We start from the raw sequence: 27381 nt of genomic DNA, 5'->3' as shown, positions 1-27381 counted from the left end.
TTGGTTGTTACAATAAAAAGTGTCAGTTAAATATATCATATAGGAGACACACACAGTGATATTTGAAAAGTGGAATGAAGTTTATTGGATTTACAGAAAGTGTGCAATAATTGTTTAAATCAAATTAGGCAGGTGCATAAATTTTGGCACTTTTGGCATTTTACCAAACTGTAATCTGCTGCAACAAGTCTTACACTGCACAAGGTGCAATAAATGTTGAATGTCAAGTTGTTGGTGCCCACACTTCTCCATTTTTATAAATTTTGGCACTGTTGTCATTTTATTGATTCTAAAACCTTTAGAACTAATTATGGGAACTCAAATTGGCTTGGTAAGCTCAATGACCCCTGACCTACATACACAGGTGAATCCATTATGAGAAAGAGTACTTAAAGAGACACTGAAGCGAAAAAAAATGATGATATTATGATTTGTATGTGTAGCACAGCGAAGAAATAAAACATTAAGATCAGATACATCAGTGTAATTGTTTCCAGTACAGGAAGAGTTGAGAAACTCCAGTTGTTATCTCGATGCAAACAAGCCATTAAGCTCCCCGACTAAGGGCCCTTTTCCACTAGCGCGTTTGCGCTGGCTGAATCGCAAACCGCTAGCGATTTTACAATCGCTACGGTTTGCTTTTTAACATAGGAATCGCGGTAGGTCATTTCCACTACCGCGATTCGTTTTTTACCCGAACGCACGGCGGAGCGATATTTGCCGCGATTTTGCTATGCAGTGCATAGCATAGCAAAATCGCGTCCGCAAAACGTCGGGAAATCGCCGGTTTTGCGATTCAGCAATCGCTAGCGTTCAGCGTGAACGCTAGCGACTGCAGGTGGAAAAGGGCCCTAAGTTAGTCATGGAGAGGGCTGTTGTCTGACTTTTATTATCTCAACTGTTCCTGGACTATTTACTTTTCCTCTGCTAGAGGAGAGGTCATTACTTCACAGACTGCTCTGAAAGAATCATTTTGAATGCTGAGTGTTGTGTAATCTGAACATATTATAGAATGATGCAATGTTAGAAAAAACACTATATACCTGAAAATAAAAGTATGAGAATATTTTCTTTGCTGCTAATCTTCTAGTAATTATTCATAGAACACAACCAATTCACTATATCATATTTTTTTTCGCTTCAGTGTCCCTTTAAAGAGGAGCTGTTAGGTATAAGGTCTCAGAGAAAATAAACACATATATCAGTAGCTAAAGATTGGCTGTACTTACATTACATATGCATTTCACTGTCCACGTTTGTACTTCACATAATTTTTATATAGTATTTGCAGAGAATGATGCTCCTGACAGCTCATGGCAGGTTCCATGTTTGTCTGTCTCCTATGAAGCCAAATGTGTCGTCATGTCCTGCCTGCTTCCTGATGATTCCTCTCTCACAAACGCTGGCAATGAATAACACTACTGTGCAGTGAATATTAATTAGCCATGTGGCTAGGAACAATAGCGGACTTCTGCAGTGTACTCTGCCCGAGATTTATTAGTGCTGTGAGCTAGACTGTTACATGCTGTTGAAACTTGAGCCTCACTAGCAGCCAGGGGAGGGCCCCAGAATGCTTTGCAGTATCTGTTATTCGGCTTGCGTCCTCCTTAGGAGCCTGGGAATACGGAGCCTTGCTGTCAGCAAACATCTAAAGTAAGAGAGATTTTTAACTGCAGTATTGCCTTTTTGGCTTCCTTCTAAACTGTTTAACACAGGAGAATAGAGGTTTAAATTAGCTTTTGCAGCCTGATAGTTACTCTTTAAGGAGGTCAATTGTAAGTTTCCCTCTTCTTTTAATGTTCTCTGAAGAGTAGCAGCATGGGGGTCTCAAAACAACTCTCAAATTACCTAAAGACAAAAATTGTTCACCATCATGGTTTAGGGGAAGGATACAGAAAGCTGTCTCAGAGATTTCAGCCGTCTGTTTCCGCAGTTATGAACATCATTGAGGAAATGGAAAACCACAGGCTCAGTTCAAGCTAAGGTTTGAAGTGGCAGACCAAGAAAAATCTCGGAAAAACAGAAGGGACGAATGGTGAGAACAGCCAGAGTTAACCCACAGATCAGTACCAAAGACCTACAACATCATCTTGCTGCAGATGGAGTCACTGTGCATTGTTCAACCATGAGGCACACTTTACACAAGGAAATGCTGTATGCGAGAGTGATGCAGAGCAGTGGCGTTCCTACCATTGGGCGCAGGGGGGGGGCGTGGCGCCCCGGGTGACTGGCAGCCAGGGGGGAATCGCCACGACCCCCCATAGTTGCAGAGCAGAGCAGGAGGGGAAGAGCAGCGCTAGAAGGAGGGGTGACAGGGACAGCGGCGGGGAGGGGGGACAGATTGGGGCTGGATCTTTCAACAAGACAATGACCCTAAACACTGCTAAAACCCCACTAAGGCATTTAGCAGAGGAACAAGTACAATGTTCTGGAATGGCCATCTCAGTCCCCAGACCTGTATATAATTGAAAATTTGTGGTGTGAGTTTAAGAGAGCTGACCATGCTCGGAAGCTATCAAACCTGAATGAACTAGAGATGTTTTGTAAAGAGGAATGGTCCAAAATACCTTCAACCAGAATCTAGACTCTCATTGGAACCTACAGGAAGCATTTAGAGGCTGTATGTTAGGAACTCACCTGGAGGTTCCCGCAATGCGACCGCTCCTGACGAGAGTCGCGTCAGGTCCTCCACTTCCGCATGTCAGCGGCCGTCCTCCGCTGGTGATGTGCGCACTGGGGATCGCTCTGCGCATACTGATGGGCAGATGTCTCGCTCCTCTCGGCCGCTGTATGGTCTGAGGCGGCGCCAGAGGTAGTATCAGCTGACAGGATAGTCAGCTGACACTTAGGCAGGGGTTTATTTAATAAATATAACTATAATGGATGCTGATCCTGGCCGCGATTGAACCCTGGTCTCTCACATCAGAGGCAATGCCCTTAACCAGTATGCTATAGCTGACACACAGTCAGGACATTTTGCTGGTCAGCATGGCCGTTTCTACGGCCGTGCGGGGCGTGCCGCCGTGCGGGGCGTGCCGCCGCCCGGGGCGCTGCTGGGAGGGGGGCACTGTGATGGAGGGGGGAGCCGCAGCCGCGGGGAGGGCAGCCCAACCTCTCCCTCCCTTCCTCTCCCCGGGCCGCCCTCCGTGCGATCCCCCCTCGGACTGCAGAGTAATGCGCAGGGAAGCGCTGTGCATAACTACTCACCTCGCTGGCTCCAAGCGCTGCTCTCTCGCCGCCAGTCTCCTCTCTGCCTACACGCTGATACACACACACGCTGCTTCCTGTTAGCCGGAAGCAGCGTGTGTGTGTGTATCAGCGTGTAGGCAGAGAGGAGACTGGCGGCGAGAGAGCAGCGCTTGGAGCCAGCGAGGTGAGTAGTTATGCACAGCGCTTCCCTGCGCATTACTCTGCAGTCCGAGGGGGGATCGCACGGAGGGCGGCCCGGGGAGAGGAATGGAGGGAGAGGTCGGGCTGCCCTCCCCGCGGCTCCCCCCTCCATCATGGGGGGCACCTACCTAACCTATCCTGGGGCAGCTACCTAATCTAACCTATACTGGGGGCACCTACCTATCTAACCTATCCTGGGGGGCACTTACCTAATCTAACCTATACTGGGGGGCACCTACCTAATCTAACCTATACTGGGGGGCACCTACCTATCTAACCTGGGGGGCAGCTACCTAATCTAACCTATACTGAGGGGGCACCTACCTATCCTATACTGGGGGGCACCTACCTATCTAACCTATACTGGGGGGCACCTACCTATCTAACCTAAACTGGGTGGCAACTACCTATTTAACCTATACTGGGGGCACCTACCTATCTAACCTATACTGGGGGCACCTACCTAATCTAACCTATACTGAGGGGCACCTACCTAATCTAACCTATACTTGGGGGCACCTACCTATCTAACCTATACTGGGGGCACCTACCTAATCTAACCTATACTGGGGGCACCTACCTATCTAACCTATACTGGGTGGCAGCTACCTATCTAACCTATACTGGGGAGCACCTACCTAATCTAACCTATACTGGGGGGCACCTACCTAATCTAACCTATACTGGGGGGCACCTACCTAATCTAACCTATACTGGGGGGCACCTACCTAATCTATACTGGGGCAGCTACCTATCTAACCTGGGGGGCAGCTACCTAATCTAACCTATACTGAGGGGGCAGCTACCTAATCTAACCTATACTGGAGGGCAGCTACCTATCTAACCTATACTGAGGGGGCACCTACCTATCTAACCTATACTGGGGGGCACCTACCTATCTAACCTATACTGGGGGGCAGCTACCTATCTAACCTATACTGGGGGGCACCTTCCTAACCTATACTGGGGGGCAGCTACCTATCTAACCTATAGTGGGAGCATTAACTTATCTAACCTGTATTGGGGGCACCTACCTACCTAGCTAGTCTATACAGGTGACAACTATACTGGCTACCTATATTGGAGGCACCTACCTAACTAACCTAGCCAGGGGGCATCTACCTATCTAACCTATGCTGGGGGCAACTATTCTGGCTACCTATATTAGAGGCACCCACCTAGCTAACCTGTACTGGGGGCACCTAACTATCTACCGGGGACGCCTGCCTATCTAACCTATACTGTTGGCAACTATACTGGCTACCTATACTGGAGGCACCTACCTGGCTAACCTATACCGGAGGCAACTATATTGGCTCACCTATGCCTGGCTACCTATACTGGGGGGGCCTATAGCTGGCTACCTATACTGGGGTACCTATTCTGGGGGAATCTATACTGAGTGCAACTAGACCTGGCTAACCTACACTGCGGGCACCCATACCTTGCTTCAGGGGGGGCGCAATTTTTACACCCTCGCCCTGGTGCATTTTAACCTAGAAACTGCACTGCTGGTCAGTACTGGTTAGTCAGCTGACATGTATTGCTACCTGGGTCAGCTGATCTCTCTGTCAGCTGACACTTAAACAGGATTATTGCCTGCGTGTGATTGGCTGCTGTGTGCATGTGGCCGGCCACTGATTGGTTACAAGAAGTAGTTAAACCTTCTGAGTGCTTTCTGTCATTATCCGTGATAGCTTTGGCTGAGTGCTTCTGCTGGGTGTGATATATTGTGTTATATTGTTATTGGATATTCTGTGTACCGACTCTGCCTGGATATTGACCACTCTCTGTCTGCCGCCTGCCTCGACTATTTGCCTGGAATTAACTACTCTTTGATCTCTGCCTGGACTGACCTTGGATTGCCTGACTGTGATATTGCCTGCTCCTTGTGTACCTCGATACTTCTGATCTTCTGTGTATGACCTCGGATTGTTACTGGACTTAAGCTTCTCCTGTGGGGTCTTGGTGAGTTATTAGTTCACTCTACGTCCAGCTCCTATATCTTGCACCTACAAGGCCTGGGTGTAACCGAAGTCGGGCAGGTGTTGTTTCCTCACCTCCCGTACAAGCGGGGACATGCCACACAGGGGGACGAAGGTGGTGTTAGATTGGGGCATAGGAGCTGGGCTGTGAGCTCTTATCTCGCCAGGCCTGACACTGTAATTTCTGCAAAAGGTGGATCTACTAAATATTGATTTAATTTCTTTTTTGTGATGCCCACATTAGTGCACCTGCCTAATTTTCTTTAAACAATTATTGTGCACTTTCTGTAAATGCAATAAACTTCCTTTCACTTCTCAAATATCACTGTGTGTCTTCTATATGATATATTTAACTGACTTTTTTATCGAAACAACAAACGATTTATACAGGAAAATCATGGCGATTAACAAGGCTGCCCAAACTTTCGCATCCCACTGTAAATTCCTGGTCCAGGCTCCATTATAAGTATATGGGAGTAATGCCTGGTATAGTAAACCCAAATAGAGTAGAACTTCGGTTATGGTGAACCTGGTTTTTGGCCCCTGCGATGTTCTGTATCTGGCTATAGTGGAAAGTGGGCGGGCACATGCGTCATACATTAGTTGGAGACCCATGAGCTGTGGTCGGTGGGTGGGCTGACAGCCACTTGTTTCCTGCTCACTATCTGCACGCTACTTTGGTCCCGCTTTGATTAATCGATTTAATCGATCCAATCGAATTCGATCCAATCGAATTTGATCGATCGCACGTAGAATTGCATGGTGTGGAGGGAGCTTAACTTGCATGGCTGCAACACCAAACCCAATCCAGGCTGCACAGAAATGTGGACAGAGGAGCACACTATCAGTACAATACATGTATTAAAGGATACCCGAGGTGACATGTGACATGATGAGATAGACATGTGTATGTACAGTGCCTAGCACACAAATAATTATGCTGTGTTCCTTTTTTTCTTTCTCTGCCTGAAAGAGTTAAATATCAGGTATGTAAGTGGCTGACTCAGTCCTGACTCAGACAGGAAGTGACTACAGTGAGACCCTCAATGATAAGAAACTGTAGTCACTTCCTATCTGAGTCAAGACTGAGTCAGCCACTTACATACTTGATATTTAACTCTTTCAGGCAGAGAAAGAAAAAAAGTAATAGAGCATAGTTATTTGTGTGCTTGGCACTGTACATACACATGTCTATCTTATCATGTCACATGTCACCTCGGGTATCCTTTAACTGGTGAGACCAATATTTCCCGTGCAAGCTGCTATGTGACTCCCAATTATTGACTGCATTTAAATACAGTACTAAGATATACTTAATGTGCGTGAGTATGACAATTCCTTCCTAATATAGTATACTTCTGATATAGTAAACTTCTTGGCATTGTCCCTTGGTATTTACTATAAAGGGATTCTACTGTACCATTCTTTTTGGATGGAGAGGGCTACGATCTAATGTTTAGGGGGGCTGAGCAATCACTATTTTGTAAATCATCGATGGGAAAAGGCAGAAAATTGTCTACAATCGCTGTTGGTTCCCCTGATAGACTTGTAGTAGCAACCGCTAATTTTGCCTGCTCATCTTTTAAAGGGTAGTGACAAAATTCAGCCATAACAAATCACATTTTAGCAAATATAACCCAAAGATGCAAGAGCGTTTATGACCATTTTGGAGCTCCAATCAAGACACCCCTTATCCCGTCTCCCACTAGCCGGAGTCTAACATTGTGCATCCTCCTCTCTTGGCCTCCTGCTGGCTCTAGTGCCCGGCATCTCCTCTTGCATATCACGTGATTACACATGACATGAGGAGAAAGAGATGCTGGTACTAGAGTGAGCAGGAGATGGAGAAAGACCTCCGGCTAAGAGGTGAAAGAAACACTGCTTCTGCTTCACCCATACAGTACTCTGCATTATAGATTGGGCTGGGGGAGCACAGGAGGGGGTGTGCACCGAAGCACTAGGGGGCTTAAAGCTTCTCCTTATAGACTTGGCTGGGGAAGGGCAGGAAAGAGGTGCCAAGGTACTAGCTCCATCAGGGAAGCTATATTGGGAAGGGGGACAATAACACCAACAGGTGTTAAAGCTATGCTGTGGAGGGAGGGTGATAACGACTAGGCACCAGGGAAGCTATATCTGGGGAAAAGGGGGGGGGGGAACACTTGGCACCAGGGAAGCTATATTGGTAAGGGGGGGGGGGGCAGTGACACCACCAGAGAAGCTAAATTGGGGAGGTGGGGGTGGAAACACCAACAGAGAATGATGGCTATTTTGGGGAGTAAGGGGCAAACTAGAACGAACCTACAGTCCCTATGTTACGGGACAGACCTGTTGACCCCGGCACCAGTGGTAGACACAGGCTCTCGCAGGGCGCGGAATCTAAGCAACCACTTTGGTCTTCACCAGAGCGTCCCGCAAAGGACGATGGGCCGCTACCCCTAGTGGGCAACGGACTATTTTGCTGCAAGTGGTTACCAGGCCGTGACCCCCAGGATCACCCCACCGGAGACGAGGAGAACAAGTGAGCCCACAATTGGTAGACATAGTCGTGGAACAAGCCAGTAGTCAGGATGAGTAGCAGGCAGGATAATGATGAGATAGGCCAAAGGTCAGGGCAGGCAGCAATCAGGATAATGGTAAGACAAGCCAGAGGTCAGTGCAGGCAGCAATCAGGATAATGGTAAGACTAGCCAGATGTTAGGGCAGGCAGCAATGAGGATACGTGGTCAGAACTAGCTGGGTCAGTAACAGGTAATCAAGTAATACAATGGAAGCATCAAGACCTGGAGCAAGCTGGTCAGAACTATCAGCAACTAGTTCCTCTAACACTGCTGTTTGAATATGTTCCTTAATAGGGACACACACCCCTGTTTTGACGCCTAAACACTGCGCCTGCATGATCCCCAGCCAGTCGCTGCAATACCGGAAGTGTGGGAGAGTGTGACGCACACGCTGATGTCAGCCTATCATTAGTATAAGTCTGACGATCAGATGCGCACGCATGCATAAGGAGACGCATATGTGCATGCATACAGGAGCAGCCGCTCAGGCAACACACTTGACTGTAGCCGGAGGCGATGTTGTGGCCATGAGGACGGATGTATCAGATAAGGCGGCAGACCCCAAGATGACCACCCAGGGAGCAAGTGCGGACAGACCAGGAAACAATGCTGCGGCCAGAGGGGCGGTCTGACTGACCGTAAGTATTATGACACCCTATGTTGTTTGCATAGCTCTTAACTGTCCCTCTTTTGGAGGGACAGTCCCTCTTTGGGAAGCCTGTCGCTCTGTCCCTCTTTCCTCCTCATTTGTCCCTCTTTCAGGACTTTGTCCCTCTTTCTGTGTAAATATGTGTATTTCCCTACTAAAAAATGTGTTTAATTGACTCTAAACTTTATTCCCATCTTTTAAATTGCTATATTTCTTATTTTAAAATGTTAATATGAAGGAAAATGAACCAAAATGGAAAGGACCAGTGTGGTTTGAATTATAAAACAACATGTTTTTTTCTTATGAAATCATTATGGTACACGTGACTAGGGGTGTGGCGGGGGTGTGATCAGGGGTGTGAAAGGGGCATGGCCTAAGTGTCCCGCTTTCTCATCTCAAAAAGTTGGGAGGTATGTGTTTGTTAACCGGGGACTACCTGCTAAATGCATAATAACAATAATAGCAGCAATAATACACAAAAGGTGGCCATAAACATCAGCTGCCAGATGGTCAAGTCAATAGTCTGATGTCTCTGGCAACAACAGGAGTTTGCCAGGTACTAGAGGGAATCCATTCACTCAGGTTATGTAAACTTATTGTACTTTTCGTCCTCATACTGTATAAGCAACTCCATACTGTATATCTGGTCCCCCCTCCTTTTCCATCTGCCCACTCACTAGACACAGCAGTGTATTTAGATGAACATCCACTAACCAGTAGATGTGACTCTTGGCAGTTGGCTGGTTTGTGCACAATTTCCTTTATTTGTATTCTGGTGTCCAACTACTGTTCCCATTCGTCAGTGTCAATCAGTGGGTGCCCAATCCATCATTGTCTGTTTGTCTGCTAGTGTCAGTCAGTCTTTGTTCATCCTTCAGTCTGTGTCTGCCGATATGCATCTGTTACATTCTGAGCCTGTTCTTGTCTGTCAACTTGTTTAAAAAGTTTGCATTGTTAATTTGGTTCTTGGTCTCAGTTAGGCGGGACTTACATAGAGTACACTGAGAGCCACAGGCCTCAGTCCCTGCCCCTAATCAGCCCACAAGCCAATACCCCTTCTACACACATACATATAGCATATATTCATTCACACATATTCATTTATAAAGCGGTAGAATATTCCGTGGCGCAGTACAAAGAAACAAACACACACAAAATATAGATAGTGGTATATCATACGGAATTGGAAGGCATAATTACGGTGATAAATGTAATATAATGAAAAAGGGGTGGTTTAGCATACAATATGTGTATACCTAGAGGCAGTGTTTTTTTTAGGTAATATTTGGTAAGGAGTATAACTGTGCCAGAGGTTGAAGAGGAATGTCCTAATTTAAAGCATATTCTTGTAGAAAAAAGTACATTTTCAGGGAGTACTTAAAGTGAACCTCCAGATTAAAAATCTACTTAGCAGCACTAAAAGGCTTGGTGTTTCTTTAACAGTTTCACAGTATCAGATTTTTTTTTTTTCTTACCTAAGCCTCATTTTAAGCTACACAGTAGAAAACTGCCTGAGCATTTTTCCTCTGATGCTGTGCAAAGCATGATGGGATTTCTGATACTGTTGTTCTTGTTCTGCTGTTTTTGGTGCAAATTGTTTTTTCAAATTTTGAATTGAAATGATGATCAGGACACAGGACAGTTAGAAATGTGTCTCATGCTCCCTGTCACCTCCTTTCAACCAAAAAGTGAGGGATGGACAGGAGGACGCAGGACATAAGGGAGTCCCAGCATGATAGGGCAGGCTTTTGCCGGGACAGGACGGGGTTAAGTGTGTTGGGGGGCGGGGCGAGCACGGGCCCTGCACGATGGGAAGAAGCGCTGATTGGCCAGGGGCGGGGAGGCGCAGAGGAGCTTGGGAGCAAGGCGGGGGGCGGAACAGGCATTCGGGCAGACTGCGTGCGGAGTTAGGAAGTCTGCCACGCGTGTCTGCACCGAGCGGGGGCAATGGAGGACCTTATGAGGTTAGTGAGGGAGGCAGCAGAGGTAAACGGGGCCCGCTGGGTCCATGAGCAGCTTGCGGGCAGCCAGCCCGGCCCCTCGACGCCACCCACAGAGGCTTTGGGCCCCCGCAAGTCCAGGCCGCCAGAGCGGCTTAGCCCTGATGGGACCCCGCGAGCACGCCGCCGGCATGGGAGCCCCCTAGGGGACCCTCAGCCCGCCGCCAAAGCTTCCACCCATGCTTCTGGTCGGTCGGGCGGGAGGAATCCCGCGAAGAAACGGAGCTCGCAGGGCGGGAGGGGAGGCAAGGGCAAGGCATCCAGCAGTGCACTCCCCTCCACAGGTGCGATCACGGCAGCAGCATCTGTTGCTGCCCGGCCGGGAACAGGAGCAGCACCCACCCAGGCCAGGGCGGCCCAACCCCCACGGGCGTCCACCTCCACGGCCGGTGGCTCTACGGCAGCCCCCCGCGGGGCTGCCCGGCGAGGGAAGAGTCAGAGCACGGGGACCAGCAAGGGCAAAGCTCCTGCTCCCCCAAAAAGCACCCCCAAGATCGCTTCCAAGGCCCCGGGAAAGGGGTCCAGCAAAAAAGGACATGGAGTTTCGGCCGCTAGGAGAGCCAGGTCTCCTTCCCCAGCATCTTCCGCCCAGCAGCCGTCCGAGCCGGAGTCGAGGTCCGAAGGCGAGATCTCCTCCTCTGAAGACGAGCCCCTGCAGCAACCAGGATCGGGATTGCCCGCTGATCGGGACGGACGTCCGATGCAGCTCGGTGAGCCAGCAACCTTGAATGTTATGCATACTGTACCAAACATTGTTGCAAATACTTTGGCTAGTTCTGTTGTAGATGGGGGTTTGGGTGTCGGCGGGGGGGTTGCCGGAGTTGGGAGTGTAGTTGCATCACCGCACATGGCGGTGTCAGGGGGACAAGGTTTGCCTCAGACGAGCGGGGTTGGGGTGTCGGCAGATACTGCGTTAGCACTTTTGAATTCAGTTATGGTTTCTATCAGGGACGTGATGGCTAAGAGCGCAGGCTCGTCGCCCCTTCCTCCCCCGACAGTAGCATGGTCAGGGTTAACTCCCCTGGCTGGTGCGACGCCCGAGGGGACAGCAATGGTATCGTCCGAAGTCATGCAGGCACCGACAACGCTGGCGCCCGCTGCAGTAGCAGCTTCTAGCGGCGTTGGGTTGGGCACGTCAGACAAAGGTGTACGTATAGCGGATGCGGCTCATTCAGAGATGTACTTGTGTGTGGAGGGGCCGTTAGGGTCACATTTGAAGCAGGAGGTACGCGAGCGCATTTGGAGGGGTGAGTACGTGGAGATCTTTTCCCTCCTTCCGCTCGAGAAATTTAATCTCGACAGGGTGAAGCCTGACGAGAGTAAGAAGGAGGAGGAGGAAAAGCGGAGGTACCGGCTGATACCGAGAACATTCCAGAATTGGTTTCAGGCCTTTACTATCCTGGCAGGGGTTATCGGCGAGAAACAGCCGGAATGCTGCACCGGTTTGTTCTGCTATATGGACTCAATTGGTCACGCATATCGGTCATACGGAGGCAATGCCTGGCTCCGGTATGACGAATTGTTTAGGCAGAAAAAAGCGGTGAGGCCTGGAGTCCGGTGGGATCACAAGGATATGATCTCCTGGATGAATTTGATGATTTCGACTCGGAGTTCCCAGTCCTTTCCTGCCGCGGCTGGTGGGTCGTCCGCAACCGGACAGCAAACAGGTAAGCGAAAGGGCCAGTGCTGGCAATATAACGAGGGAGCTTGCAAGTTCGGGGGGTCATGCCGCTTTCGACACGAGTGCTCCTCATGCAATGGAAGTCACCCCGCCAGCAAGTGCTCAAGACCAGCAAAGTCGAGGGGTAGCGAGCATTATTCAAAGAGGGACGACGCCGGTGAGAGTGGACGCGATGGCTCCGTTTCTAAGTAGGTATCCAGACGCAGAGGCGGGAGCCTTCTTAAGGAACGGTTTTCAGTTCGGTTTTGTGATTCCCAGTGCATGCTCCGCTGCAGTAAGTTCGCGTTCAGTTAATTTAAAATCCGCTCAGGAAATGCCCGAGGTTGTGTCAGAAAAATTGAGAAAGGAGGTGATGTTAGGTCGCATGGCAGGTCCTTTTAGGGGAAAACCTTTTGATGATCTTGTGGTATCACCGCTTGGGATCGTGCCCAAAAAAGAGCCAGGTAAGTTCCGTATGATACACCACCTTTCTTATCCTAGAGGTTCGTCGGTGAATGATGGTATTAGTGACATGGAGGCATCAGTGGCTTATACGTCTTTCGATGTAGCCATACGTTGGGTGAGTAAATTAGGGCAGGGAGCTTTGTTGGCTAAATCCGATATTGAATCGGCCTTCAGACTGCTGCCAGTTCACCCGGAGAGTTCACGACTGTTGGGTTGTGTGTGGAATGAGGAATTCTATGTTGATCTTTGTCTCCCTATGGGGTGTTCGATTTCCTGCTCTTACTTCGAGAAATTTAGTTCATTTTTAGAATGGGTAGTGAGGGACATCGCAGGAGTGAATTCGGTTATTCACTACTTGGATGACTTTTTGTTCCTGGGCCCGCATGGTTCCAATATATGTGCGCAGTTGTTGGCTACAATGGAGCACATATGTGAGAAGTTCGGTATTCCATTGGCTAGGGACAAGACGGAAGGGCCGGCCACTACTATGAAGTTTCTGGGCGTGGAAATCGATTCCGTGGCCATGGAGTGTAGATTGCCTCAGGAAAAAATTGAGGACCTACGGGGGTCAATTCTACTGGTCTTGGAGTCCAAAAAGGTTACGTTGCGGTCCCTGCAATCGCTGTTGGGTAAGTTTAACTTTGCGTGTCGCATTATACCCATGGGTAGGGTGTTTTGCAGACGACTGGCAAGGGCGACAGCAGGGGTAAAATCACCTCATCACAGGATCAGGGTTACGGCGGAGCACAGGGAAGACCTCAAAGTATGGTTATCGTTTTTGCAAGAATACAACGGTCTGTCATTTTGGTTGAGCGAGACGGTGGAGGATTTTCAAATCGAACTTTATACGGACGCTTCGGGGGCGCATGGATTTGGGGCTTATTTTGGAGGAAAGTGGTGCGTGGCGGCATGGCCGGCGGATTGGAGAGAGGCCGGTCTTACAAAAAATCTTTTATTGTTGAACTATTCCCGATTGTGGTCGCGGTGGAATTGTGGGGTGATTTCTTTAGGAATCAGCGCATACGTTTTCACTGTGATAACATGGGAGTGGTGGGGGCCATTAATAATGTGTCGGCCTCGTCGCCACAGGTGGTACGTTTGTTGCGTCATTTGGTTCTGTGCTGTTTACGTTTGAATATGTTTGTGTCGGCTGTGCATGTTCCGGGTTGCATTAACACTATCGCCGATGCTCTCTCTCGTTTTCAGTGGGAGAGGTTTCGAGCGGCAGCACCGGACGCGGAAGATCAGGGGTATCCCTGCCCGGATGCGGTGTGGTTGATTCCGGGAGGGCGGTCGCATCATTGATTCAGAGGTCGTTGTCAAGAGCTACCTGGGCGGCATACTCAGGGGTCGGGGAGCAATGGAACGGCTTAACGCGCCATATAAATTGCTCGTCAGATGAAGATCGCCTAAGTCTGCTGATCTACTTTATTGGTAATGGTTTTGCTCAGGGTATTTCGGCGACGGCCATGTCCAGGAAGCTGGCTGGGCTTGCCTTTATGTTCAAGCTAAATGGGTTTAAGGATGTGACAAAAGAATTTATAGTTAGGCAAGCAATGAGAGGTTTTCGGTTGGGTTCCAAAGTACGGGACTCCCGCAGGCCAGTGACATTTGAGGTGCTGGGTTCGCTGGTGGAGCTCTTGCCAGCAGTTTGTTCATCGCAACAGGAAGTGTTACTGTTCAGAGCGGTGTTTACTCTAACATTTTTTGGGGCGTTTAGAATAAGTGAGGTGGTTAGCCCGGCGAAATGGAAGCATGGGGGCCTGTTAGCCGGTGATGTGACATTGGTGGGGGAAGGTCTGAGGGTTCATGTCAGAAAGTCCAAAACGGACCAGGCAGGGAAGGGTGTTACTGTGGTCTTATCGCCAATTCCGGGTTCTAAGATTTGCCCAGTTGCAGCGATTAGGGAATTCCTGGTAGAGCGGAGGCGGTCAGGGGTATCCTTCTTTTGCCACGAGGACGGATCTTCGTTATCCCGCTATCAGTTTGTGGCAGTTTTTCGGGCATGTTTGACTCGTTTGGGTTTTCAGGCAAAGCAATTTGCTTCCCACTCGTTTAGGATCGGGGCGGCCACGGAGGCCGCCAGGTGGGGTCTAGGTAGTGCTATGGTAAAGCGCATCGGCCGATGGGAATCCAGTAGATTCTTGGGTTATGTCAGACCGCATTTGGTGTAGTATGTAAGTGTTAAAAATGTCATTGTTATGTGGACATATTACTGAGTTTGTTTCCTCCTTTGCTCGCTTAAACCCCCCCCCCCCTTCCCCTTCTTTTCACTCCTACCATCCCTCATCCTTCTCCCACCACCCCTTGTCCACTTCCCTCCACTCCTTATCCTTCTTCCCTCCGCTGTACCTCTCTTGTGTCCTCAGATGGCTCCCCACCTCTACTGGTTTGGATTTTGGGACATTCCTATGTAGCTTGGGGTGCCAGGAGAGCGGACGTCAGGCCTGAAGGCCGTCAGTTGGGCGGACATTAAGTTCGATGTTTTGAGAATCAGGAGGGAGTTTCCTGACACGACAGTTGTCTGGTCCGACATAGTGGCCAGAACAACATGGCGGCTGGCCAGATCGGTTGACAAGGTCAACAAAGCACGGTCAAAATTGAATAGGGCTATTGCGAAGTTTATGACAAGGAATGGGGGATTGGCGATTCGTCACAGGGAGCTGGAGGAGAGTGTGAGTTTGTACTTGAGAGCTGATGGAGTTCATTTAAATGCGGTAGGAATCGACATGTGGGCTTTGGGGCTGCAGGACGGCATCCAGAGGGCACTCAGGTTGGTGGAGGTATCGCGGGCTTAAGGGGGTCAAGCACGCGATTTGTGGCGGGGTGAGGTCTCCGGAGGTCAGTTTATTGTGATTGTTGTGAGGGTTTTGCCGCGGGGCAAAACACCTAGGGTAAAAAGTAAGCTCTGCTGTTGCAGAAGAAGTGGGGGGCATTCAGCTGTCCCTGAGCCGGGAACACGGCTGGGGGCCGGACAGGCTGCTTGCCCAAAATAATTCCTTGGTTGGAAAATAGTAGGCCTCCGGTTGACTCACCTCAATTTATGTTGTGTTCTTTATAAGAATTGTTAAGTTGGTTGTGTTAATAAAGAAGGGCTGCTTTGGCCTATTTTATCCAATTAGCTAAGCAGTCCAGCATTTTAATTGTTTGTCTATGGGTGAATGTGTTGGGTGGGAAGGTTGGAATTATGGTCCTAGAGGCATATAAGCTTTGCCATTATCAAGTGAGGGATGGACAGGAGGACGCAGGACATAAGGGAGTCCCAGCATGATAGGGCAGGCTTTTGCCGGGACAGGACGGGGTTAAGTGTGTTGGGGGGCGGGGCGAGCACGGGCCCTGCACGATGGGAAGAAGCGCTGATTGGCCAGGGGCGGGGAGGCGCAGAGGAGCTTGGGAGCAAGGCGGGGGGCGGAACAGGCATTCGGGCAGACTGCGCGCGGAGTTAGGAAGTCCCACCCTCCCTCCCAAAAAAGGAAAGTTATTAGTTATTTAGTTTAAGAACTTAGTGTAAAAGTATAGGGTAAGAAGTAAGAAATGAAGTTAGGTAAGAATTGTCATTGCAGCTGGGCGGGGTGAGGTCTCCGGAGGTCAGTTTATTGTGATTGTTGTGAGGGTTTTGCCGCGGGGCAAAACACCTAGGGTAAAAAGTAAGCTCTGCTGTTGCAGAAGAAGTGGGGGGCATTCAGCTGTCCCTGAGCCGGGAACACGGCTGGGGGCCGGACAGGCTGCTTGCCCAAAATAATTCCTTGGTTGGAAAATAGTAGGCCTCCGGTTGACTCACCTCAATTTATGTTGTGTTCTTTATAAGAATTGTTAAGTTGGTTGTGTTAATAAAGAAGGGCTGCTTTGGCCTATTTTATCCAATTAGCTAAGCAGTCCAGCATTTTAATTGTTTGTCTATGGGTGAATGTGTTGGGTGGGAAGGTTGGAATTATGGTCCTAGAGGCATATAAGCTTTGCCATTATCAAGATGGCTGCCCCCATGAAATCACAAACATTTGCCTGTTCTTTTAAAACAGGGTGGGTAAGAGGTTATATTACCCATCTATTTTAATTAACATAACTGCTGTAACTTAATGACAGTATGTTTGTTTAGGCTGAAGTTCCCCTTTAAAGATTTTAAAGGTTGGAGAGTGACGGATGTGTGTTTGAAGGTGATTCCAGAGGAGGGGTGAAGCTTGTGAGAAATCTTGAATATGTGAATGCAATGAGGTGATTCTAGAGGACATAAGAAGGTCGTGTGCAGAGATTGCAGATTGTGGTTGAGGTGGTATGTGGAAACTAGTGAGCAGATGTACAGGAAGAGAGATTGTGAAGAGTGTTGCAAACATAATTGCAACCTCTGTTTTTAAACCATTGCCAATGAAGCAAATACTAAAGGCTTTCTATAATATATTAATAAGGCCTGGTTCACATTAGCGTTCGCTGTCCGGATTCGCCTGATCGGATCCGGACCGTATACTGTACAAACGGAACGTACGGTCCGCATAGCAATGCAAAGTCTAAGCTTCCAGCACCGGTCCTATGCCACTTGGGGGGCCCGGACTACACGCCGGTATCCCCCATGCTTGTGGTGCCTTTCTGGCACTGCAATGTATCTAAATCCGGCTACTTTATTGTAGCCGGAACTGATACATTCCGGATCCGCAACTGGTGGCAACTTGTGGCCACCGCAGAGACCCGTACGGTCTCTTTGCGGCCCCCAGACCCCCGGACACTTGCGGACTCGAACCGCAAGTGTGAACAGGGCCTAATTTCAGCAAGAGCATGCATAATTGTATTGAGAATGTGCCAATCCAAACCATCAAGAAGTGAATTTCATTGTCCTAATTCTAAGCTGAATAAAATTGGCATTAAAGAGGAAGAAGGTTGTAATTTTGAAAAACTTTGCCATAGAGCACTGTGTCAGAGCTGCAAGGATTGGCTGGTGTCAGCAGCAATAGCTGCCTGCTTGCCCATAAGTCATTAGAAGTCTTAAACTCTGCCCCCTCCTCTACAAAACTGCCATGGCGTTTTTCTCTAAAGTGCTTCAAACTCTGTGGCCACTCTACCTGTTTCTTCTCGACCTGCCCCCAGCTTGGCAGCCACAGCCTAATAGGCAGCTACCAAGCTGGGGGGAGGGTGGGGCAACCCAGATGGGTGTGGCCACAGAGTTTCAGAAAGATATACTCAGTCAGGGCTGCCTGCCAGTAAAGATGTCCGTGAGATACTAATATTTTGAGTCAATGCCAACTTTAAGTTACATTTATGCAGTTTGGAATTGGTCCAGTCATAATGACATAGCTAGAGAATATGGCGCCCCATAGCAAGACTTTCCCTAAGATATAGGCACTCTAGCTATGCCACCTGCTCCTAACCTATGGATATGAGTTAATTGGCACTTTACATATTTGTGCAATCTGCACTGCATATACAGTGGGTTGAAAAAGTATTCAGCCCTCTTTAAGTTTTCCACATTTTGTCATATTAGTGCCACAAACATGAATCAATTTTATTGGAATTCCACATGAAAGACCAACACAAAGTGGTGGAACGAAAATCATACATCATTCCAAACATGTTTTACAAATAACTAACTGCAAAGTGGTGTGTGCATAATTATTCGGCCCCCTTTGATCTGAGTGCAGTCAGTTGCCTATAGACATTGCTTGATGAGTGCTAATGACTAAATAGAGTGCACCTGTGTGTAATCTAATGTCAGTACAAATACAGCTGCTCTGTGACGGCCTCAGAGGTTGTCTAAGAGAATATTGGGAGCAACAACACAGTGAAGTCCAAAGAACACACAAGACAGGTCAGGGATCAAGTTACTGAGAAATTTAAAGCAGGCTTAGGCTACAAAAAGATTTCCAAAGCCTTGAACATCCCAAGGAGCACTGTTCAAGTGATCATTCAGAAATGGAAAGAGGATGGCACTACTGTAAACCTACCAAGACAAGGCCATCCACCTAAACGCACAGGCCGAACAAGGAGAACGCTGATCAGAAATGCAGTCAAGAGGCCCATGGTGACTCTGGACGAGCTGCAGAGATCTACATCTCAGGTGGGAGACTCTGTCCATAGGACAACTATTAGTCATCATGTACTGCACAAAGTTGGCCTTTATGGAAGAGTGGCAAGAAGAAAGGCATTGTTAACAGAAAGCATAAGAAGTCCCGTTTGCAGTTTGCCAGAAGCCATGTGGGGGACACAGCAACCATGTGGAAGAAGGTGCTCTGGTCAGATGAGACCAAAATGGAACTTTTTGGCCAAAATGCAAAACGCTATGTGTGGCGGAAAACTAACACTGCACATCACTCTGAACACACCATCCCCACTGTCAAATATGGTGGTGGCAGCATCATGCTCGGGGGGTGCATCTCTTCAGCAGGGACAGGGAAGCTAGTCAGAGTTGATGGGAAGATGGATGGAGCCAAATACAGGGCAGACTGGGGCGGAGGTTCACCTTCCAGCAGGACAACGACCCTAAAAATAAAGCCAGGGCAACAATGGAATGGTTTAAAACAAAACATATCTATGTGTTAGAATGGCCCAGTCAAAGTCCAGATCTAAATCCAATCGAGAATCTGGGGCAAGATCTGAAAACTGCTGTTCACAAATGCTGTTCATCTAATCTGACTGAGCTGGAGCTGTTTTGCAAAGAAGAATGGGCAAGGATTTCAGTCTCTAGATGTGCAAAGCTGGTAGAGACATACCCTAACAGACTGGCAGCTGTAATTGCAGCAAAAGGTGGTTCTACAAAGTATTGACTCAAGGGGCCAAATAATTACGCAATTACGTGGAATTCCAATAAAATTGATGCATGTTTGTGGCAGTAATGTGACAAAATGTGGAAAACTTCAATGGGGCCGAATACTTTTGCAACCCACTGTAGTTCATGGGCACTGAGGGGGTTAAGAAACGCAAGAAAGTTAATAGTGAATACATCAGGTATCACTTTGGCCCTTTACTGCTCCAGGGCCTAATAGCAGCTGCTATGGCTATTGCTACACCCCTGAGTCAGATGCAGTAGCAGATATTTGCTCCAATCATAAGCAATATGAATTGGACTAAAATTAACTGATGTCAAAATTACCAGTGTTCGATTGAAAAAAATATTTACCTGCCAGTATAATTTGGGTTGTGGCAAATCATAGTAACCCCCTCCCCCCATGAATGTTGCTGTGCTCTCTCATATCTATGTGGGGCGGGACCAAAGACATAAGTAACGGGGAGGAGTCAGCAAGGCCCAAGGCCATGGGGGGGGGTTTACACTGGTTAAAGGTGGGGGCGTCACACAGTGGCCATCTGTGTCATGTAAGGATGATTGGACAGATTTCACAGAAATCCAACGTTCACGTCAGAATCTTACAATTTCGAGTTGAAAGTCGGAATTCAAAGAATTCCGTCTAGTAAATTCCGAAAATAATTTCTCACAGAATTTATTCATTTTCGCCTCACATTTTTGCATACAGTATTCGCATTCATGTCCCTTGAACACGCCCAGTACACATTTTTGTTCCAATTTTTGCTTGTTTACTGAGAATACTTGAGGCACATCAATCTTCGAATCCTAAGCAAAAATGGGAAAATCTGAAGCGGAATTGTAACCTATTTTGAACATATTTTCACAAATTTGCACTAACCTTGTTTAACCTTATGGTCAGTGCAAAAATAAATTCACAATAAATTACAATTTCATGTTTTCACAATACAAACTCACAATCTACAAAATTCGGATTTTGTTTGGAATCCTTCTAAAAATGTTGTCTCATTCGGAATTTACCAATTCTGACCATCCCTAGTGTCATGGTGGCCACACCTCTTATATAATCCATAGCAGATAAGCCCCATGGCTGACCATAACAATAGCCCCAAGACCGGGGGGTGGGGGTACAGGTATTCACACCTCCAACCTTCCCCCGTGCTGTGCACAAACCTAAAGTAAACCTGAACTGAAAAATAAAAGTCAAAGTAAACATACACACGTCATACTTACCTCCCGTGTAATCTACTTGTCAATCTCTTTCTCCTCTCCCACGTCCTGTTTGTCCACTGTGATAGATGGAATTCTCCATCCTCCATTTTAAAAATGGTGATGATCCCGTAACAGCTTCCACGTCAGCACTCTGTTAACCGATAATATTGCTTGAGCCATAGGGAAACATAGACATTACCTTGCACATCAGTTGTCCTTTCAGTTATAACTGACAGCGACTGATATAGTGCAAAAAAAGCTTTCAGTTTCCGGAGAGACAAGTCTGACAAGATCTTGTCAGAACTGGACAGAATCATTGAGCTTCAGAGTTGGACTGAGTAAGTATGCAATATTAATTTGCAGGTACAAAGGTCACATTTATTTTAAATAATTTTACTTGGTTCAGGTTCAATGTAACTCCTTTTGCGTGCAGCTTACAGAAATCCCCCCCCCTCCCTAGCAGATGTTGCAGAGCAGCGAGGCAGCTGCAGTGCTGCCAACTTAGCTACTTTGTCACTATATTTAGCGACTTTTGACACCCCTCTAGCGACAGTTTGTTAAAAAAGCTACTAGCGACAAATCTGGCGACTTTTTGTCTCCTGTTATTGGAGACTTGGGAGACTCTAAGTTGCCAGGGACGTCACTCACAGTAGCCCCTTCCTGCTTCCATCGCAGGCGCTCTTGCAAGTTGCTGGTGTGAGCAGGGCGGTGAGTGACGTCAGGTGTGGGCTGGTCGCTGGATCATGTTGTGTGGGGGTGGAGCTGTAAGAGGTGCTGATCGGCGCTGCTGCTTGAGTCAGAGAGAGACGGGGGTGGAGCCGTTATGCAAATTACGTGATGATGTCATCTAGGGCGAGGTCGGGGGCGGAGTTGTTATGCAAATTACGTGATGACGTCATCCAGCGACTTCTAGGACAGCCAATAGCTACTTTCCTTACTGAGGAGTTGGCAACACTGGGCAGCTGAACTTTGTACTGTACCTTGTTCTGGTGGTGGGTCAGGTCCTCTTTACTTCTTCTTTAGTGTAGCCACCATACAGACAATCACCTCGCGGCTTCCAAAACTGCAAACCTCTAGGTGATTGGCTGCATGGTTGAAGAGGAAGTGAAGAGGACCTGTCCTACCGCCAGAATGAGGTACTGTATGAAGCTCCACTGCGGTGCAACTCTGCACCCCAAGACCAGTGTTGCCAACCTTTCACGTTATTTTTTACTGACAAATACCTAATAATTTACTGACAAAAGATTTTTTTTACTGACAAAACCGCCGAAAAAAATGGGCGTGGCCACGCAACAGAATGTGGGCGTGGTCATGGGTGGAGCCAAATATACATGATTTTAATATTGCTGTGAAAGGTCTGCCAGGGAAGTTTGAGCTCTGCCATAGTGTTTCCCCCCCTTCCCCCAAAATACATGTAATCTTACAGCATTTCACCAAAAATCCACGTAATCTGGCAGAGGTTCTTCCAAAATACAGATAATATGGCAGTGATTCCCAAAAAATAGATGTAATCTGGCAGCAGCGATTCCCCCAACATACACATAATCTGGCAGCAGTTCCCCAAAATACATTTAATCTGACAGCAGTGGTTCCCCAAAAATAGGTAGCCCCAGGTCTATAGGTGTCCCCAGAATAGGTGGCCAGGGGTATAGATGTCCCCAGAACAGGTAGCCAGGGGGAGAGATGTCCCCAGAACAGGTAGCCAGGGGTATATGTGCCCAGTATATGTAGGCAGGGGTACAGGGCCGGTTCTAGACTGGCACATATGAGGGGGCAGCATGTTCGAGGAAATTTGCGGCGACTAAAGTGGGCATGGCAAGTAAATACACATAATGAGAGACAGCGTTTCACCAGTAAATGCACGTAATGACAGACAGCTTTTCACCAGTAAATTCACATAAGAGACCGCCTTTCACCAGTAAATGCACGTAATGACAGACAGCTTTTCACCAGTGAATGCACGTAATGAGAGACAGCTTTTCACCAGTAAATGCACGTAATGAGAGACAGCTTTTCACCAGTAAATGCACGTAATGAGAGACAGCTTTTCACCAGTAAATGAACATAAGAGACAGGTTTTCACCAGTAAATGCACATAATAAGAGACAGCTTTGCACCAGTAAATGCACATAAGAGACAGCATTTCGCCAGTAAATGCACATAATAAGAGACAGCTTTTCACCAGTAAATGCACATAATGGCAAACAGCCAGTGTCCTCAGTATATGTAGCCAGCAGATATATGTGCCCAGTATATGTAGCCAGAGGTATATGCCCCCAGTATATGTAGGCAGGGGTATATGTGCCCAGTATATGTAGCCAGGGTTATATGTGCCCTGTAGATGTAGCCAGGGTTATATGTGCCCAGTAGATGTAGCCAGGGTTATATGTGCCCAGTAGATGTAACCAGAGGTATATGTGCCCAGTAGATGTAGCCAGGGTTATATGTGCCCAGTAGATGTAGCCAGAGGTATATGTGCCCAGTAGATGTATCCAGGGTTATATGTGCCCAGTAGATGTAGCCAGAGGTATATGTGCCCAGTAGATGTAGCCAGAGGTATATGTGCCCAGTAGATGTAGCCAGGGTTATATGTGCCCAGTAGATGTAGCCAGGGTTATATGTGCCCAGTAGATGTAGCCAGGGTTATATGTGCCCAGTAGATGTAGCCAGGGTTATATGTGCCCAGTAGATGTAGCCAGGGTTATATGTGCCCAGTAGATGTAGCCAGGGTTATATGTGCCCAGTAGATGTAGCCAGGGTTATATGTGCCCAGTAGATGTAGCCAGGGTTATATGTGCCCAGTAGATGTAACCAGAGGTATATGTGCCCAGTAGATGTAGCCAGGGTTATATGTACCCAGTAGATGTAGCCAGAGGTATATGTGCCCAGTAGATGTATCCAGGGTTATATGTGCCCAGTAGATGTAGCCAGAGGTATATGTGCCCAGTAGATGTAGCCAGAGGTATATGTGCCCAGTAGATGTAGCCAGGGTTATATGTGCCCAGTAGATGTAGCCAGGGTTATATGTGCCCAGTAGATGTAGCCAGGGTTATATGTGCCCAGTAGATGTAGCCAGGGTTATATGTGCCCAGTAGATGTAGCCAGAGGTATATGTCCCCAGTAGATGTAGCCAGAGGTATATGTGCCCAGTAGATGTAGCCAGAGGTATATGTGCCCAGTAGATGTAGCCAGGGGGTATATGTGCCCAGTAGATGTAGCCAGATGTATATGTGCCCAGTAGATGTAGCCAGAGGTATATGTGCCCAGTAGATGTAGCCAGGGGGTATATGTGCCCAGTAGATGTAGCCAGATGTATATGTGCCCAGTAGATGTAGCCAGATGTATATGTGCCCAGTAGATGTAGCCAGATGTATATGTGCCCAGTAGATGTAGCCAGATGTATATGTGCCCAGTAGATGTAGCCAGATGTATATGTGCCCAGTAGATGTAGCCAGATGTATATGTGCCCAGTAGATGTAGCCAGAGGTATATGTGCCCACTGCCCAGTAGATGTAGCCAGATGTATATGTGCCCAGTAGATGTAGCCAGATGTATATGTGCCCAGTAGATTTAGCCAGAGGTATATGTGCCCAGTAGATGTAGCCAGACGTATATGTGCCCAGTAGATGTAGCCAGATGTATATGTGCCCAGTAGATGTAGCCAGACGTATATGTGCCCAGTAGATGTAGCCAGATGTATATGTGCCCAGTAGATGTAGCCAGATGTATATGTGCCCAGTAGATGTAGCCAGGGTTATATGTGCCCAGTAGATGTAGCCAGAGGTATATGTGCCCAGTAGATGTAGCCAGATGTATATGTGCCCAGTAGATGTAGCCAGAGGTATATGTGCCCAGTAGATGTAGCCAGATGTATATGTGCCCAGTAGATGTAGCCAGATGTATATGTGCCCAGTAGATGTAGCCAGATGTATATGTGCCCAGTAGATGTAGCCAGATGTATATGTGCCCAGTAGATGTAGCCAGATGTATATGTGCCCAGTAGATGTAGCCAGATGTATATGTGCCCAGTAGATGTAGCCAGATGTATATGTGCCCAGTAGATGTAGCCAGATGTATATGTGCCCAGTAGATGTAGCCAGATGTATATGTGCCCAGTAGATGTAGCCAGATGTATATGTGCCCAGTAGATGTAGCCAGAGGTATATGTGCCCAGTAGATGTAGCCAGATGTATATGTGCCCAGTAGATGTAGCCAGATGTATATGTGCCCAGTAGATGTAGCCAGGGTTATATGTGCCCAGTAGATGTAGCCAGAGGTATATGTGCCCAGTAGATGTAGCCAGATGTATATGTGCCCAGTAGATGTAGCCAGAGGTATATATGTGCCCAGTAGATGTAGCCAGAGGTATATGTCCCCAGTAGATGTAGCGCAGTGGCAGGCGGCAGTGAGCGGAACTTACCTGCGTCTTCTCTCGTCGCCGGCGCGGGATGATCTGCCGCTACTCTGGTCTGGTCCAGACCAGAGCAGCAGAACTTACGGCGCAGGAGCGAGACGGAAGGTAAGTCCCGCCCACTGCCAAGCGCCACTCCACACTTAGGAGGGGGTCAGTCAGCGAGGGAGGGAGAGCACTAAGGTGAGAGAAGGGGGGGGAGATTGCCCCCCTTCTCCACCGCTGCCAACAGCTCTTCCTCCACTGCGCCGCTGTCCTCCTGAAACAGGGCGGGCGGCCAATCGGCCGCCCTTTTACGGACGCTGCTGAATTCCTTACGGAATTCACGGGCAGCTTAATTTGCATAAAAAATTACGGGCTGCCCGTAAATTTACGGGTGGTTGGCAACACTGCCCAAGACCAGGCCCCCTCAGCCCCTGGATACATTTTTTTTTCCAATAAATGGTGTGCCTCTTTCCCAATTTTTGGGAGGCATGTTTATATTATTGAGTAGCATAGTTCATGCGGTAACATAGCAACACAGTTTCATGGAGTTACAGAAGTTCCACTAAAGCCAGCAGAACACATAAAACACACAGGTCTCTTCTTTCTGCCTGTTAGTGTCCTTTTAATTAAGAACACAATTCCGCTCTAACCTCACGATGACTTATGGCCTTGTAAAGCGTTCAGTGGAGTTTGAACAGCAACGGCACCCCTTGCCGTGCGGCGCAGTCTGATGAGGATCATAAAGTGCTCTGCCCGCTCACTGCCACAAAAACACTAATGAAGTATGTGTAAAACTGTCACTGCTCTCCGCTGTATTTATATCTGCAGCCTTTGGCAAACAAAATGTATGCAGAATGAGGAGAGGAAAGAAAGAGAGACACACAGACAGAAAGAAGGCATACTTACTGTATACCAGATGTGGGAAAGGACTGATATATCTACCTGATATCCATTATTAAGGCCGGTGTAATGAAAGATTTTGCAACCCATTATATTTTGCAACTTGCCATAGAGGACAGTGTATAACTGCGTAGGCGTGGCTTCTCTCTGACAACACGCCTGTAATTTTTTGCAACTACGGATCCCATTGAGCTAGAAGGAGGATTGTTTCCTCCAGGGGGGTTATTAGTTGAGCAAGAGGGGGGATTGCAGGGGCAAACGCAAGATTTTTAAGGGGGGGATTCCTGAAAGGTCCAGAAGCACTTATGTCCTCGAGTGCTTCCAATCTATACTGCCCATGCACAAAAGTGCGCTGGCGTATTACGGAGCTGCCTATCTTTGGAAGTACTCAAGGACACGAGTGTTTCTGAGGGCTTCTGATAGCAGCAAATTTGAATGGGGTACAGCGCTGGAACAACTCTCCGAGAGAGGAACAGGAGATAGACTTAGTTTGCACAATTCAGTGGAATATGCTACATAGTGTCACATAGCGCAAGCGATACCCATATGATGCAGGGATATATGCATCTGCGGAAGATGGCGGCGCTATATAAATACTAAATAATAATATTTTGCCTCACCAGAATTGCACTTTTATTTAGCTTTCCTGTATGACAAGAAGACACAGCCAGCACTAGGGGAAGAGGGAAACAAAGGTGAATGAGGGAGGGCTGGTGCACACCAAGAGTGCTTCTGAGCGTTTTTCAAATCAACAGTGATTTGAAAAGCGCTTGGCTAATGTTACCCTATGACGGTGTTCTCACAGCAGCGTTGTGACTTTTTCAAAATCGCACGTATACTGCATGTAGCATGTTTTTGAGCAATTCATTCAAAAATCGCTCTGAAAATCGCTTCACAAAATCACACTCACAAATTGCTAGCGATTGCTATTGTCATTTTGGCGTTGCACTAGCCCAGAGAAAGGAGTGGAGAAATTGAGAATAGCCTAAGATGGAGCAGAGAACTTATCTGTATTGCAGTCCCACATCAGACAGGTTACTTGCCTGTAATCGGACTCCTGTCCCTGCCAGTCTCCCACCCAGAAAGAAGCCCTCCTGGAGTCTAGGGACTGTCAAAAACTTTTCAACTTGTTTAACACCTTATCCACACATGCAGTCATTATAACAATGGGGAGAGACCAGACAGATGTTTGCCCACGGACCCTGAGTCCAGGCAAGCTCTGCATCATGCTGTGGATATTTACCAGCTTGCCTGCCCTCTAATTGCATCATGTCTGACACTTCTGTGCTGTGGAGAGTTGGGACTCCAGAATCAACATTCTCTCACTGCAGGCTGCATCTTCTTGTGTGGGGGAAGCTCGGCTGCCTCTCTCATTCTATTAGCTGGAGGAAGGCACCAGAAGTAAGAAGGGAGGGAGAATG

General features: G+C 47.8%; 1 long non-coding RNA gene across 1 annotated transcript in view; it reads right to left on the bottom strand.

Annotated features, from left to right (window-relative positions):
- LOC137561707 (uncharacterized) overlaps positions 1-26083 on the bottom strand; it is a 131876-nt gene extending 105793 nt beyond the window's left edge. The window contains exon 1 of the long non-coding RNA XR_011030091.1: positions 26003-26083. This is a non-coding gene — a long non-coding RNA (uncharacterized lncRNA). The remainder of the gene's footprint in view (positions 1-26002) is intronic.
- Between the last annotated feature and the right edge of the window lie 1298 nt (positions 26084-27381).

This window comes from Hyperolius riggenbachi, chromosome 3 (genome assembly GCF_040937935.1).
Source record: "Hyperolius riggenbachi isolate aHypRig1 chromosome 3, aHypRig1.pri, whole genome shotgun sequence".
Classification (NCBI taxonomy): Eukaryota; Metazoa; Chordata; class Amphibia; order Anura; family Hyperoliidae; genus Hyperolius; species Hyperolius riggenbachi.
Note: the sequence above shows the minus strand (reverse complement) of the source record. Positions and strands in the feature narration are given on the sequence as shown.